General features: G+C 41.8%; 1 protein-coding gene across 1 annotated transcript in view; it reads left to right on the forward strand.

The window, feature by feature from the left end:
• The window catches only part of LOC124803379 (protein O-mannosyl-transferase TMTC2-like), a 118,879-nt gene that overhangs the window by 7,197 nt on the left and 93,499 nt on the right, over nucleotides 1–18,183 (forward strand). The gene's annotated exons all lie outside the window — the stretch shown is intronic.

Below are 18,183 nucleotides of genomic sequence, written 5' to 3' on the forward strand. Positions count from 1 at the left end.
ATGTTTATCAATCACGTTATTAATTTCGATGATCATCTTCAGACCCTAGTATATGAAGAATACTAAACGTATACTGTCATTGCATATAAGGGTCGACCATAAAGTAAGTTCCGTTTCTATTTCTATCCGCGGCAGCGCTACGATCGCAGTTTCGATCATGCGCAGCAGTTACTCTAACTCAAAGAGAAGACATGTACGCCATTTTCAGATCGCTGCTGCCGACGTGTGCATTGTAGTGCTTCTTTACAATGTCAGCCGTAACTGAAAATGCCGCCGCGTGTGAAATCAGATCTGTGATTCGGTTTCCAAATGCAAAGAATGTTAAACCAAAGGAAATTCATCGGCAAATCTGCGAGGTTTACGGGCAAAATGCTATGAGTGATTCAATGGTTAGAAGGTGGGTCAGACTCTCCAATGAAGAACCTGATCAAGTGCACGATGAAGAAAGAAGTGGATGCCCGTCTGTGGTTACTGATGAACTGGTTCACTGAACTGAAGGGAAGATTAATCACAACCGTATGCTTGCACTTAGTGTCCTTGCTATGGAAGTTCCGCAAATGTCACGATCACTAATTGATGAAATTATAACTGAAAAACTGAGATTTGGAAAACTTCACTCACGTTGGGTACCCAAAATTCTTACTGAACAACACAGTAAACAACGGATGGGCAGCGCACTTCAGTTTTTGACACGCTACAATGAAGTAGGCGATGGTTTTGTTTCTCGGATAGTCGCGGGGGATGAAACTTGGGTATCGTACGACACCCCTGAAACAAAACGGCAATCAATGGAATGGAGGCATACTTTATCCCCAATGAAGGTTAAGCGTAAGCAAATCTTGACACCTCGAAAAGTCATGAACACCGTTTTTTGGGACAGAAAAAGCATTTTGCTTATTGATTTCTTACCACGAGGCCAAACAATCAATGCACATGTTTACTGAGAGACCATTAAGAAATTTCGTCGCGCAATACTGATCAAGCGCCGAGGATTACTGTCAAAAGGTGTTGTTTTTTTCCACGATAATACCCGACCTCACAAGGCGAATGTGGCCAAACAAGTCTTAGGGGAATTTCACTGGGACGCGGTTGATCATCCTCCGTATAGCCTTGACCTCGCACTTAGCCATTGTCATCTCTTCTCACACCTAAAATCTGTCCTTGGTGGCTAACACTTCAACGATGATGACGGGCTGAAAGAATATGTTACCACATGGTTGAATACATATGCGGCCACCTTCTAGGAAGAAGGCATACAAAAACTTGTGCCACGCTATGACAAATGCCTACAAAATTTCGAAAGCTATGTAGATAAGTAGTTTAACAGTTTTAGATTTTTGTACAATAAATATTTTTTCTGTATGTGTACACGTTTGTTTTGTATAAACAAACGGAGCGTACTTTGTGGACATACCTCGTATATAGGGAGTAAAGAAAAAAATAATTAGCCACAGAAGATTCGTCACTGAGTTTCAATTTTGAGTACCAAGAACGCCATTGCGACACACATGATGACGCTTTGAAGAAACTGTTTATACTCAATTACAGTTCATTGCTGAACCCTCTCTACTGACCCTGTCGACCTAGTTTGTGCAAATTAATCTGCCGAGATACGTTAATTGTACAGATGTTCCATTAGCACAAGTACATATAAATAAATGTTCAAATGTCACACACAAAAAACAAAGAACAGGTAGACAAAAATTTAAACATTTATCTGAAATGATTCATGAATAGTACTCCTAGAATGAAGTTCGTTCCAAACTTTCTGTTAAAGTTTTACGAACTTCTAACTCAGTTTCATTATTGCGAAAAATTTGACAAAGAAATCTTTTTTATTTAATCGGTTAACATGGTAGACCAGCCAAACGCTAGATATTTGAACCGATATTTATGATCCTTCTCAGTAAAAGAACAAACATACTACTAAACTGACTTTAGACCTCCATTGTACACACTTAAGATTGCATTTTTTATTTTTTTAATTAAAAGGCTTGCATCCAGATGACACTACGCAGCATCGTTGAAAGGGCTTCACAGTGTGCGAAGGTGGTGGATGGGAGCTCTGAACGGCACAGTTTTCGACCTAGAACAATATTTCTAAAAGTGCTTTGAAACTGATGATATTGTCTAACTGAAAAAGTAGTGATATTTTTAAAAAATGATTGTTAAAAAAATGGCGGCACTCTGAAATAAAAGTCAATGTTGCGACAAAAACGTCGATATAAAAATGTACACAAAAAATCGAATTTAAAAGACATCGCATAAGCCCTATATACTACAGTAGAAAAGATTCCCTCTCTCAAACTAGAAAAAGATAGAACGTAATCCCATATATATTTCATGAGTTATATAGTTCCCGCCATCCTGAAAACGTTGATTTGCTAACAACAAGCGATTACAGTTTCAGCTTGTGTTTTTTAATACTGAAATTGAACAAACTTTAATCGGCAGTGCCAGCATAGCGCAGCTGGCCTTTTTTCGCCGATGTCGAAAAACTTTGATAAAATTATATCGATTAACTGGCTTCCGCTTACCAGTCGACGAGGTTTTTGCACGTATTGGAATTGCTTTTCGAACCTTTTCTACCCGTATAACTGCGATTGTTTGTCACTCTCAAACAATCACGTTTTACTTCATATGACAAGCAGGTGAAAAGCAGAAAAGTTAAGCAGATGCAACACATGGCTGTGCTTTCCGGTTTACCATAAACTAATCACGTTACGAAGAGAAATCTTGTGGAGAATAGTATCTTAACTGATACTAATCCCCTCTGTTACGCTATCCGGAAGTAACAGGACCTCTATTCCGTCAGTAACTTGTCATAGTATTATATCGATTGCTTTCGAGAGCTCGGATCCGCCAGACACCTACACAGTATATTACGGTTTTAACACATTTTATGACATACTTACATGAATGAATCTTAAAAACGGAATCTCCAAGGAACATTTCAAGGCAATAGAAATTAGGCTAAAAAATCTACCACGGTCTACTCCCTTAAATCTTTTACAAGCAAATACAAATCTGCAACAGCCGTAGTTTAAGAAAGTATAACAATGTGTATTAGTAATGTAGTACTAATGTATATTTTAAAGTTTGTACCTGGATAATATCACAGGTAATATGATTTTAGTCACTAACGATCCCAATATATACGTAAATTAAATTTCTCCATTTATAAACGTATCCACCACCCACAGATTGCACATTAGGCCGGTTCCGATTAGCATTCTGTTGTCTACAAGGCGGTACGAGGAGCGATCTATGACAGTGGGACCCGTGATCATCACGTCGCCGGTCCCTTCAGCTATTGCCACTGAGGGAATCCTACTGATACCACTGATTCTTTATTTAAGCAGCTGGTTATCTGGCCTCACGAGGCTGACTGGAATTGGTACTAGACCTCCATGCCTCAGAAAAATTTGAGAAGTTATCGGTAATCGAAGGTGAAGGAAGCACTGAAGGAAGCAACCCTAATATTTCGGCTACGGAGGGAGTGAATATTTTCAGTCGGTTTACAAAAGAACGCACAATAAATGTAGGGCCATGACTGTTTACAACACAAAAGAAAACAGTACTTTGCCTGGAGGAAAAGACATGAAGCACTACATCGATGTCAGCAAGTACGGATGGGCGTAAACTAAGCATGTACGTCGGTCAAACTTAACTCTTCTTCTAATTATGAGCTGCCATGGAGCACTGTAGCATCATTCCGTATCTTAACATGCGTTTCCAGCATCCACCCGAGACACTGATTCCTTGCAACTATACAAATTTTAGCTGGGACATGCACCGTCTCGTGGCCAACGACCGTGTGGTACTTTGTTCTCGGTTGGTGCACTTTTCTGGTACTCTTCACTTACCACGTGGGCACGTTTTTGCCTTCTGAAAACAAACGGATGACCCTCCAACCTTCCCTATTATTTCGCTACAGTTCCGTCGACCATGGTCCACAGACCAGTAAACTATATAATATCTTTTGAGTTACATTAAACGTACATAACAGCTATACCTAAGCAGCACGAAGGTCATCGAATTTCTCACTGCAGAGACCCACATATTAATTTTTTCCGCAGATATGGATAAGTATTGCTTGTACAACATTTGTAGAACTCTAATTCCCCTCTCTCAAATCCCACCCTATATGGAGAGAAGGACAGTTTTAGTTTTATCGCCGGCCGGAGTGACCCAGCGGTTCTAGGCGCTACAGTCTGGAACCCCGCGATCGCTACGGTCGCAGGTTCGAATCCTGCCTCGGGCATGGATGTGTTTGATGTCATTAGGTTAGTTAGGTTTAAGTAGTTCTAAGTTCTAGGGAACTGATGACCTCAGAAATTAAGTCCCATAGTGCTCAGAGCCATTTTCTTAGTTTTAGCGAATCAAACTTTACGAAGCAAATAAATAATTTTTATTAATCCGTAACCATTTTCCACGCAAAAACGAGAACGTGACATGACAATAGGAGCAGTATGATCACGTTGCCAATGTTTACTAAGGGCTATCATTGTTTTGTCTAGTTTTTCTACACTTGCTCGTACTCGCGAGGGAGATGCAATACCTTCAAATTTGGTACACAAACTGTTCCAAGAACTGACGGGCAGTGAAAATATCTTTTTCTTTGGTTCGGTGGCTGATAACTACTCTACTGGCCATTAAAATTGCTACACCACGAAGATGACGTGCAACAGACGCGATATTTAACCGACAGGAAGAAGATGCTGTGATACGCAAATGATTAGCTTTTCAGAGCATTCACACAAGGTTGGCACCGGTGGCGACGCCTACAACGTGCTAACATGAGGAAAGTTTCCAACCGACTTCTCATATGCAAACAGCAGTTGACCTGCGTTGCCTGGTGAAACGTTGTTGCGATGCCTCTTGTAAGGAGGAGAAATGCGTACCATCACGTTTCCGACTTTGATAAAGGTCGAATTGTAGCCTATCGCGATTGCGGTTTATGGTATCGCGACACTGCTGCTCGCGTTGGTCGAGATCCAATGACTGTTAGCAGAATATGGAATCGGTTGGTTCAGGAGGGTAATACGGAACGCCGTGTTGGATTCCAAACGCCTCGTATCACTAGCAGTCGAGATGACAGGCATCTTATCCGTATGGCTGTAACGGATCGTGCAGCAGCGTCTCGATCCCTGAGTCAACGGATGTGGACGTTTGCAAGACAACAACCATCTACACGAACAGTTCGACGACATTTGCAGCAGTATGGACTATCAGCTCGGAGAGCATGGCTGCAGTTACCCTTGACGCTGCATCACAGACAGGAGCGCCTGCGATGGTGTACTCGACGACGAACCTGGGTGCACGAATGGCAAAACGTCATTTTTACGGATAAATCCAGGTTGTGTTTACAGCATCATGATGGTCGCATCCGTGATTGGCGACATCACCGTGAACGCACATTGGAAGCGTGTATTCGTCATCGCCATACTCGCGTATCACCCGGCGTGATGGTATGGGGTGCCATTGGTTACACGTCTCGGTCACCTCTTGTTCGCCCTGACGGCACTTTGGACAGTAGACGGTATATTTCAGATACGTTACGACCCGTAGCTCTACCCTTCATTCGATCCCTGCGAAACCCTACATTTCAGCAGGATAATGCACGACCGCGTGTTGCAGGTGCTGTACGAGCCTTTCTGGATACAGAAAATGTTCGACTGCTGCCCTGACCAGCACTTTCTTCAGATCTCTCACCAACAGAAAACGTCTGGTCAATGGTGACCGAGCAACTGGCTCGTCACAATACGCCAGTCACTACTCTTCATGAACTGTGATATCGTGTTGAAGCTGAATGGGCAGCTGTACCTGTACACGGCATCCAAGCTCTCTTTGACTCAATACCCTTGCGTATCAATGCCGTTATGACAGCCAGAGGTGGTTGTTCTGGGTACTGATTTCTCAGGATCTATGCACTCAAATTGCGTGAAAATGTAATCACATGTCAGTTATAGTATAATATATTTGTCCAATGAATAACCGTTTATCATCTGCATTTCATGGTGTAGCAATTTTAATGGCCAGTAGTGTACATTTAATTAAGGCCCATCAGCAGTAAAGAAGCCATTCACTAGCTATGAAACTGTGAGAATGCACCAATTCCTGGTAACAAAAATACTTATTTTACCGGCTCAGCCTTACCATTTCATAAATGTTTAACTCCTTCGCCACACAATATAAGGTGGCCTGCAGAGTATATAATCCTACAGGATGGAGATTGTTTATCTTGCGACTCATGAACACTGTGACATATTGAGCGGTGTAAGATTAGTTCTGCTCTTTCCTATTCTCAGGAGAAGGTCCTGAAGGTGAGGTGTTAGTACTCTGTTAGACGAGAGAGTGGCTGTTATAGAATGCTGGATGCGTTGCTTAATGACTGTGCTGGCGGTAGCGTGAGGTTACGATTGCTTCTCAGTCAAGTACACTAAAATTTTACTGTTACTTCCTGGAACAAGGGTCTCTCCGTAGTTTGGTAACCTCGGATGCAGTTCAGCAGCGTTCTTCCTCTGATAGAAGAAACGTCCCTATATAAAACGGTTCCTGCTGCGTTCAGCCGAAGGGGCAGCTCGGCGTCCTAGCAGCCAGGTTGGTGGCCCTGTGATGGCGGACAGGACTGATGTCCTAAGGCTTCAGCGTGGCTGGAGCTTGAATCTGTAAGTAATGTCCCTGAACTTCACAGATTTTTGCCATCCTGTGAATATTCTGAATTACCTGATTGGTGATCACGAATCTTGCTCTGTCCCTCACCATTCGATGGTTCCCGATTCCGGCGAGACATCGATGCTTTCAGTTGGGTGCAGGAAACTGATTTTAATGCATACTGTGATTAATTCCACCGATTTTTAACTGATTGGTTTACAGTCCTGTGAATGCTGTAATTGAATTCGTGATTCCCTATGCAATAGGAATCCGCCATTGGAGACGTGAGTATAATTTAATTCAACTCTCTTTTGAAGGGGACTGGACTGGAAGCTTCTCCGTCTGCTTTGCACATTTCATGAATGTCTCCAGGTTACAAAATACGTTCATAAAATACTTCCTAACACTTAAGTCTAGATTAGACAATAACAAATTCCTCTTTTTCAAAAACACTTTTCTTGCTGTTGTCAGTTTCCATTTTATATCCCCTATACTCCAGCCATCATCAGGTATTTTGCGACCCAAAGACTAAAATTCTATTACTTTAATGTCTCATTTTCTAATCTAATTCCCACTCCAACGCCTGAATTAATTTGGCTACAATACATTAACTTTCCTCTACTTTTATTGCTATCTATCACACAATCTCTTTTCAAGACACTGTTTATTCGATTCAACTGATCTCAGGTCCTCTGGCGTCTCTGACTGAGTTATAATGTCACTGGCAAACCAAAAAGTTTTTATTTCCTCTCCCTGAGCGTTAATTTCCTTTCCAATTTTTTTGCTTTACTACTTGCTCAATCTACAGATTCAATAACATGGAGGCTATAGTACAAACCTGTCTCATTCCCTTCTCAACTATAGCTCCACTTTCATCTCCTTCGTCTTTTGTAGTTGCAGTCATTTTTCGACAGAAGTTTTATATAATGTTGCGCTCCCTGTGTTGTATCCCTAATACCTTAAAAGTTTTATATTGTCGGCCAGTTAACATTGTCTAAAACTTTCGCTAAATCTACAAATGCCACAAACGTAGCTTTGTTTCCATTGCTCCTAAAATAAGACGTAGGATCAGTAATGTCTCGGTTGTTTTTATACTTCCCAGGAGCCCTAACTGATCTTCCCGATTTCAGTATCAACCAGTTTTTCCATTCTTCTGTAAATATCGAGTAATTATTTTGCAATTGTGACTTAATAAGTTCATTGTTCAGCAGTATTTACAAATGTCAGCACTTGTCTTTTTGGAATTGTGGAACTGAAATTGTTCAATTCTTCTTGAAGTGAAATATTGTTCTCATGGCTGGCTCTTCCAATAATCTACGTGATTCTTTGGGAATTTCGCCTATCCCAGGAGCCTTGTTTCCACTTGTGTCTTTCAGTGCTCTGTCAAGTTCTTCTCCCAGTATCATGTTACCTGTCCGATCTTCACCCATTCCCCCTTGTGTTTCTGAAACTCTATCCACAAATTTGTTTCCCTTATGTAAACCCTTTATATATTCTTTCCGCCTTTATGTTTTTTCTTCTATGCTTAGTACTTATTTGCCATCTTAGTTCTTGATGTTCATACAGTTGCTTTTCATTTGTATAAACGCCTCTTTAATTTTCCTATTGCTACTTTTTTACCTATATTATCTTCTTTTACCTTCACTATTTCATCTATCGAAGCTACCCATACCTCTTTTATTGTATTCATATCTCCGTCTTCAGTCAAACTTCACCTAATGCTCCCTCTGAAACATCCGCCATCCTCTGGTTCCATCTGCTTATCCATAGCTTAACATCTTAAATTCCTAGCTTTTCGCAATTTCTTTAGTTTCAATGTGCTGTTCATAAACAGTATATTACGATCGGAGTCCATATCTCCCCCTGGAAACGTCTTACTTCTCAAAATCTAGTTTCCAAATTTGTGTGTTAAACCATTATGCAGTCAATCAGAAATCTGATTTCGTGATTCAAAAAGCAAGTGTAGTGATGACTGAATTATGCAACATTTTTTTTTCTTCTTTTCCTTTTCCTACCATTGAATTCCAGTCACCCATTACAATTAAAATTGCGTCTCGCTTAACTGAATAATTTCCTTCAGCTCATTGCTGAGGACCGGATTTTCATGCAAATGCGTATTTTCTTCTATTATTCGAGAAATATGCTATTTGGATTATATGTTCGAATTGCTTTCTTTCTTACGTTTTAGGAAGGATTTCCTAGTGCATATAAATACATATTTTCCTCTTTTGAAAATAAGCATAATATTTTTGAAAATGTTTAATTGTCTTACATCTCTTTTAATTAACATTGTTTAAATTGCGTGTTGACTTGTTCGGCTGATTTTAAGCTTATTTTTAGGTACTTATTTATGATTTTCCTTTTTTTCCCCCAATTCATTGCTAGGAATTACCCTTCGTGCTTGCTGACGTAGCACATGACCTTGGCTGCGCGATCCCCGGTCTCCCTGCAGATTTGCACAAACATGGTTGTTACGGGATGTATGAACTGTCTTTTGGACCTATTTACAATGTAACATCAAGCAAAGTTTTAATATTATTACTCAACTGGTATACGATTTTTAAAAAGGTTTCATTTCATAATATTCATAACATTTAATCTAACACTCATGGAACTTATGACTCATTTTCGAAGTCTCCCTCAGTTATCTACCTTCAGTTGACTCAGCACTCTGTCTACAGAAAATCAATTTGTGGTGAGCCTTGACTACTGGCTAGTGGTTTAATAGTGTGTTTCAGGTTCTCCGCAATTGCACGTCATGCCAAAGCAAAAACAAATAATCAATCAGTCTAGATAGCAACAGTATGAGAGGGAGTTCGAAGGAGAGATGATAACGACACGTGGAAAAATATTTTAGTGCTGTTCACGTGAAAAAACTGTTGATAGTGAAAAACTTTCCGAAGTCTTTCAGAATGAGTACATCAATAAACACAAAGAGAACGTAAGACATAAATTCACGAAAAATGCTCCCGTCCAGATGACGCTAGATGAATGTTGTAAAAGTAATTTTTCATAGTTTTCTTTTGGATTTTTCGAAGCCTTCTTGTCGGCAGATATTCTGCTGTGGAAATTAACTAATCCTGCCCTGAAAAGTTTCATTGAGAAGAATACAGAGAGTAAAGTGCAGAAGAAATCCATTGCACTTAAAAATTACGTACAGCACTTCTACGACGAATCGATTAGAAAAATAAGTGCCAATCGACGAGACACAAGACAGTGGGGGATGGTTTATTTCAAACACTGCAATGGGATCTCTTAACGAAAATGTACAGTGTACGCCGTTTCTACTGGAGTTTCAAGTAACAAATAGCAGTTTCATAATATCTTATCGAATCCATGTAGAATCCTGTATTGGTGTTTGTGACTGATGCAACAAATTACACGATCAAAGCTGGTACTGCTCTCAAAGTTATATTCCCAATATGATACAATTTACTTGTCTTGCTCATGGGTTGTTTCGCGTTTTTGAAATTATTCGTGCAGATTTTAATCCTGTTGATAAGTTGGTGTCTGCTACAAAGACAGTGTTTGCTAAAGCACCTTACAGAAAGCAGTCCTTCTGAGCAGAGTAGCACCTGGTATTCCCCTGCCACCAGACCCAATCATAAGACGCCGTGGCACATGGCTGCCTGCTGTGGTTTACCACAATGAACGTTTAGAAACCGTTAAGAGCTTCGTTTGTTCATTTGATCCAGCCTCGGTTCAAACAGCCCAAGGTATTCTCAACACCCTAGAACCAGTACTCAATTTTACATATACATCTGCTCATTTTTCTCACCTTCCGGCGACAATTTTTTCTATGGAGACGGGCAGTTCTACTCTTGATTGTTTATTGTGTTAAAATCGCACTCTCTAAAATTATTCTGTCCTTGGGAGAGTTGGTGAAACAGTGAAGGCTAAAGTCCAGGACATACTTTCAAAAAAATCCAGGATACGAACGAATTTGCGAAACTGAAGAAAGTTTAACAGGTAAGTGCACTGAAATTCCGAGCAACACTTCGCCAACAGCGTGGCAAGTAGCCGCTTTTGTGTAAGCATGCTTAAGTTCCTGTGACCCAGAGGGAAGTTTCTAAAGCTGCAAGCACATTTTCAGAGACAACGGGACACGACTTACTTTCGAACACCTGAAACTAGCGGTTGTGAGCTTCAACGGAAGGGAAATGAAAAACTAATTGTGAGTCCAATAGCTTTTCGTAAATGATATATAGTACTTGTTTACATGCATGTTTTGTTAACGTTTCTTTGTGAATCAGTTACAAGGAATTACGTGACACCTACATCTACATCTACATCTACATGTATACTCCGCAAGCCACCTGACGGTGTGTGGCGGAGGATACCTTGAGAACCTCTATCGGTTCTCCCTTCTATTCCAGTCTTGTATTGTTCGTGGAAAGAAAGATTGTCGGTATGCCACTACGTGGGATCCAACCTCTCTGATTTGATCCTCATGGGCTCTTCGCGAGATATGCGTAGGAGGGAGCAATATACTGCTTGACTCCTCGGCGAAGGTGTGTTCTCGAAACTTCAACAAAAGCCCGTACGAAGCAACTGAGCGTCTCTCTTGCAGAGTCTTCCACTTGAGTGTATCTATCATCTCCGCAACGCTTTCACGATTACGAAATGATCCTGTAATGTAGCGGGCTGCTGTCCGTTGGACCTTCTCTATCTCTTCTATCAACCCTATCTGGTACGGATCCCACACCAGTGAGCAGTATTCAAGCAGTGGGCGAACAAGTGTACTACAGTACACATCCTTTGTTTTCGGATTCTTCCAATGAATCTCAGTCTGGCATCTGCTGTACCGACGATTAATTTTATATGGTCAATCCATTTTAGATCACTCCTAATGCCTACTCTCAGATAATTTATCGAATTAACTGCTGCCAGCTGCTGACCTGCTATATTGTAGCTAAATGATAAAGGACCTTTCTTTCTATTTATTCACAGCACATTACACTTGTCTACATTGAGATTCAGTTGCCATTCCCTGCACCATGCGTGAATTCGTTGCAAATCCTCCTGCATTTCAGTACAATTTTCCATTGATACACCCTCTCGATATAATACAGCATCATCCGCAAAAAGCCTCAGTGAACTTCCGATGTCATCCACAAGGTCATTTGTATATACTGTGAATAGCAACGGTCCTACGACTCTCCCCTGTGGCACACCTGAAATCACTCTCACTTCGGAAGACTTCTCTCCGTCGAGAATGACATGCTGCTATTTGTACTTAAATGCGGCCAGTTCAGTTTTTGTATCACTTCATGCGAACAGCTTACGGGTATATTTTATGTGCATATTTTACATTTTTTTGGTGCATAAACGCATGCGTATTTAAGGGATTAACGCTGCTGTCGGTTATAGTGTCATAATTAATATAAATGACGTGCACTCTGCCAACCAATTTTATGTGACGTAGCATGTGAAAGTTGCTGAATTGGACGGGTTACTCCTGTAACTTAAATATCAGGTACGTTCTGGTACATTTGATGTTGATAAGATAGGATGAAAAAGATTTGCTTTCGTGAAATAGTAAATTAGTATAATTATTTTTACAGATCTGAAGATGGTTCTGAATGAACCGAAACCGGTCATATGAATAATAAAAAAGTTTGCAATCAAGACGGATTTAAAGTAACATTATAAAATCAGTGATTGCTGTTATCCCATAAGACATTATGTCTGTTTTTGCAAAATGATGCATGAAAATCCGGTCACCTACTTAAGGTATTACATTGCGTAAAATAATGTGTGATTGTTAGATACGGATTAAGGAAATCATTGCGGTGTGTCGGCTGTGCCTAGCAGATGAACTGGTGAGAAAATCCATCGTCAGCGGGCAGCTGTAGAGCTTGCCGACGAGCATCCGATGGTCGCGGGGGACGCTGTTTGTTAGCAGAGAAGAGAAGAAAGATACTCCAGGGGGCTTTGCAGGCCCGCCGCAGCCCAGGGGGGCCGTAAATCGCACCGCTGTTTGGAGGCGAGCCATCCCCCCCCCCCCCCCCCACTCACTAGGGGCGCTAGCAGCTCCTGCTGGAAGCAGCGGCCGTGTAGGGCCCAAAAAATGTCCTGCCCTTCTGCACTCTCATCCCGCCATAAGGAGGGCCAATGGAGACTCCTGATATACTGCAGCAGGGTAATTGACCCCCACCTCGACTTGTGCGCGCGGGAAATGAGGTTTACTACCGACTAAACAACGAGAAAATTGTGGAAGCGAGCTCTCCATTTTGCTTTCTTTTTTATTATCTTGCTCTCATGCGCACTAGCTAGGCTCTAGTTATCATTTGTTCTTGGATATACGTAGAAATACTTGAACTGCTTACATCTACATCTACATTTATTCTCTGCAAGCCACCCAACGGTGTGCGGCGGAGTGCACTTTACGTGCCACTGTCATTACCTCCTTTCCTGTTCCAGTCGCGTATGGTTCACGGGAAGAACGACAGCCGGAAAGTCTCCGTGCGCGCTCGAATCTCACTAATTTTACATTCGTGATCTCCTCGGGAGGTATAAGTAGGGGGAAGCAATATATTCGATACCTCATCCAGAAACGTACCCTCTAGAAACCTGGACAGCAAGCTACACCGCGATGCAGAGCGCCTCTCTTGCAGAGTCTGCCACTTGAGTTTGCTAAACATCTCCGTAACGCTATCACGCTTACCAAATAACCCTGTGACGAAACGCGCCGCTCTTCTTTGGATCTTCTCTATCCCCCTCGTTCAATCTGACCTGGTACGGATCCCACACTGATGAGCAATACACAAGTATATGTCGAACGAGTGTTTTGTAAGCCACCTCCTTTGTTGATGGACTACATTTTCTAAGGACTCTCTCAACGAATCTCAACCTCGCACCCGCCTTACCAACAATTAATTTTATATGATCACTCTACTTCAAATCGTTCCGTACGCATACTCCCAGATATTTTACAGAAGTAACTGCTACCAGTGTTTGTTCCGCTATCATATAATCATACAATAAAGGATCCTTCTTTCTATGTATTCGCAATACATTATATTTGTCTATGTTAAGGGTCAGTTGCCACTCCCTGAACCGAATGCCTATACGCTGCAGATCTTCCTGCATTTCGCTGCAATTTTCTAATGCTGCAACTTCTCTTTATACTACAGCATCATCCGCGAAAAGCCGCATGGAACTGCCGACACTATCTACTAGGTCATTTATGTATATTGTGAAAAGCAATGGTCCCATAACACTCCCCTGTGGCATGACAGAGGTTACTTTAACGTCTGTAGACGTCTCTCCATTGAGAACAACATGCTGTGTTCTGTTTGCTAAAAACTCTTCAATCCAGCCACACAGCTCGTCTGATATTCCGTAGGCTCTTACTTTGTTTATCAGGGGACAGTTCAAAACTGTATCGAACGCCTTCCGGAAGTCGAGGAAAATAGCATCTACCTGGGAGCCTGTATCTAATATTTTCTGTGTCTCATGAAAAATAAAGGGAGTTGCGTCTCACACGATCGCTGTTTGCGGAATCCATGTTGATTCCTACTGACTAGTACCAGATAAGGGCGCTTGTTGTCACCTATATACACTGCCGGAAAAAAAATTAATACGCCCTTTTAGACGTTCCCAGTTCACGTTTTGCACCAGTGTATATAGAGTACGTGAATTGCTTACCTTTACAGATGAATACCACCAGCGGTTCCGACGTACGAGGAATCGATCCACGCCAAAACACCCATATTAGTACGTGGAGTAGCGTCCAAGGGTGGCAATGCAGTCGCTGACCCTGGCATGAAGTCGACCGTGTTGAAGTGTATTGTCCTGGGATACGTTATGGGACATCTGCTCGACCTTTTCACGTAGGTCCGTAAGATCTGTTGGCTGACGTGTCATACGAGTGACTGCTCGCCAATCATGTCCTACACGTGCTCGACTGGAGACAAGTCCGGAGGTCGTGCTTTTTGCCAGGGAAGTTACTGCACGCCTTGCCGAGCACGTTGAGTTTCATGGGCAGTGTTGGGGTGAGCATCAACCTGTCAGAACAACACATCACATCCCCGTTGCAAGAATAGCGAAGGAATGGGTCTAACTACATTCTGTGCCTGCTGAGGTGCGGTTAGCGTCCCTTCCAGAAACACCAGAGGTGATCAAAAGTTGTAACCTATCGCATCCAAAACATAAGGCCTGGGGCGAATGCACTCCGTGACGCAGTGCTCACCAGGTCTACATCGTACGCGCACCCAGGAAGAGTTTGCTTTCATCGCTCAAGACCATGGCACGCCATCCATCTTGCAGGTGATCCTCTAACGTCACCAGTAGTGCCTTGGATTTCGATGCTGCGGCGTGAGTACAAGACGGTCTAGAGGTGAATCTGCCCGCAGTCCCACTGCTAATAACCGGTTCGCAACAGTTCGTGTTGGCACATCCAGGCTCACAAGCCCTTTTATTTCTGCTATGGTAACAGTATGATCTACCACCACTGCCCTTACAGAACAACCGTCCTCGTGGGTGCTTCTCCACGTGGACGTCCAGAACCTCGTCTGTAGGTTTGAGAATGTTCACGTGACCACCGGTACCAGAATCGTTGCACAATTGACGCAGTACGTCTAGCTTGACATCGTTGTTGTTTTGGTCTTCAGTCCTGAGACTGGTTTGATGCAGCTCTCCATTCTACTCTGTCCTGTGCAAGCTTCTTCATCTCCCAATAACTACTGCAACCTACATCCTTCTGAATCTGTTTAGTGTATTCATCTCTTGGTCTCCCTCTTCGATTTTTACCTTCCAAGCTGCCCTCCAATACTAAATTGGTGATCCCTTGATGCCTCAGAACATGTCCTACCAACCGATCCCTTCTTCTAGTCAAGTTGTGCGACAAACTTCTCTTCTCCCCAATCCTTTTCAGTGCCTCCTCATTAGTTATGTGATCCACCAATCTAATCTTCAGCATTCTTCTGTAGCACCACATCTCAAAGGCTTCTATTCTCTTCTTGTCCAAACTATTTATCATCCATGTTTCACTTCCATACATGGCTACACTCCAAACATATACTTTCAGAAACGACTTCCTGACACTTAAATCTATACCCAATGTTAACAAATTTCTCTTCTTCAGAAACGCATTTCTTGCCATTGCCAGTCTACATTTTATATCCTCTCTACTTCGACCATCATGAGTTATTTTGCTCCCCAAATAGCAAAACTCCTTTACTACTTCCAGTGTCTCATTTCCTAGTCTAATTCCATCAGCATCAGCCGACTTAATTCGACTACATTCCATTATCCTCGCTTTGCTTTTGTTGATGTTCATCTTATGTCCTCCTTTCAAGACACTATCCATTCCGTTCAACTTCTCTTCCAACTCCGTTGCTGTTTCTGACAGAATTACAATGTCATCGGCGAACCTCAAAGTTTTTATTTCCCCTCCATGGATTTTAATACCCACTCCGAATTTTTCTCTTGTTTCCTTTACTGCCTGCTCAGTATATAGATTGAACAACATTGGGGATAGGCTACACCCCTGTGTCACTCCCTTCCCAACCACTGCTTCCTTTTCCTGTCCCTCGACTCTTATAACTGCCATCTGATTTCTGTACAAATTGTAAATAGTCTTTCGCTCCCTGTATTTTACCCTTCAGAATTTCCAAGAGAATATTCCAGTCAACATTGTCAAAAGCTTTCACTAAGTCTACAAATGCTAGAAACGTAGGTTTGCCTTTCCTTAATCTAGCTTCTAAGATAAGTCGTAAGGTCAGTATTGCCTCACGTGTTCCAATATTTCTACGGAATCCAAACTGATCTTCCCCGAGGTTGGTTTCTACTAGTTTTTTCATTCGTCTGTAAAGAATTCGCGTTAGTATTTTGCAGCCGTGACTTATTAAACTGATAGTTCGATAGTTTTCACATCTGTCAACACCTGCTTTGGCTCGGACCACTATGGGACTCAACTTCTAAGGTCATTAGTCCCCTAGAACTTAGAACTACTTAAACCTAACTAACCGAAGGACATCACACACATCCATGCCCGAGGCGGGATTCGAACCTGCGACCGTAGCGGTCTCGCGGTTCCAAACTGCAGCGCCCAGAACCGCGCGGCTACTTCGGCCGGCAACACCTGCTTTCTTTGGGATTGGAATTATTATATTCTTCTTGAAGTCTGAGGGTATTTCGCCTGTCCAATATATCTTGCTCTCCAGATGGTAGACTTTTGTCATGACTGGCTCTCCCAAGGCTGTCAGTAGTTCTAATGGAATGTTGTCTACTCCCGGGGCCTTGTTTCGACTCAGGTCTTTCAGTGCTCTGTCAAACTCTTCACGCAGTATCAGATCTCCCATTTCATCTTCATCTACATCCTCTTACATTGCCATAATATTGTCCTCAAGTACATCGCCCTTGTATAGACCCTCTATATACTCCTCCCACCTTTCTACTTTCCCTTCTTTGCTTAGTGCTGGGTTATCATCTGAGCTCTTGATATTCATACAGGTTGTTCTCTTCTCTCCAAAGGTCTCTTAAATTTTCCTGTAGGCAGTATCTATCTTACCCCTAGTGAGATAAGCCTCTGCATCCTTAAATTTGTCCTCTAGCCATCCCTGCTTAGCCATTTTGCACTTCCTGTCGATCTCATTTTTGAGACGTTTGTATTCCTTTTTGACTGCTTCATTTACTGCATTTTTATATTTTCTCCTTTCATCAATTAAATTCAATATTTCTTCTGTTACCCAAGGATTTCTGTTAGCCCTCATCTTTTTACCTACTTGATCCTCTGCTGCCTTCACTATTTCATCCCTCAAAGCTACCATTCTTCTTCTACTGTATTTCTTTCCCCCATTCCTGTCAATTGTTCCCTTTTGCTCTCCCTGAAACTCTGTACAACCTCTGGTTTAGTCAGTTTATCCAGGTCCCATCTTCTTAAATTTCCATCTTTTTGCAGTTTCTTCCGTTTTAATCTAATGTTCATAACCAATAGATTGTGGTCAGAGTCCACATCTGCCCCTGGAAATGTATTACAATTTAAAACCTGGTTCCTAATTCGCTGTTTTACCATTATATAATCTATCTGAAACCTGTCAGTATCTCCAGGCTTCTTCCATGTATACAACCTTCTTTTATGATTCTTGAACCAAGTGTTAGCTATGATTAAGTTATGCTCTGTGCAAAATTCTACCAGACGACTTCCTCTTTCATTTCTTAGCCCCAATCCATATTCACCCACTACGTTTCCTTCTCTCCCTTTTCCTACTACCGAATTCCAGTCACCCATGACGATTAAATTTTCGTCTCCCTTCACTCTCTGAATAATTTCTTTTATCTCACCATACATTTCATCAATCTCTTCATCATCTGCGGAGCTAGTTGGCATATAAACTTTTACTACTGTGGTATGTGTGGGCTTCGTACCTATCTTGGCTTCAATAATGCGATCACTATGCTGTTTGTAGTAGCTTACCCTCATTCCTACTTTTTTATTCATTATTAAACCTACTCCTGCATTACCTCTATTTGATTTTGTATTTATAACCCTGTATTAGCCTGACAAAAAGTCTTGTTCCT

The sequence above is a fragment of the Schistocerca piceifrons genome, chromosome 6 (genome assembly GCF_021461385.2).
Source record: "Schistocerca piceifrons isolate TAMUIC-IGC-003096 chromosome 6, iqSchPice1.1, whole genome shotgun sequence".
Taxonomy (NCBI): domain Eukaryota; kingdom Metazoa; phylum Arthropoda; class Insecta; order Orthoptera; family Acrididae; genus Schistocerca; species Schistocerca piceifrons.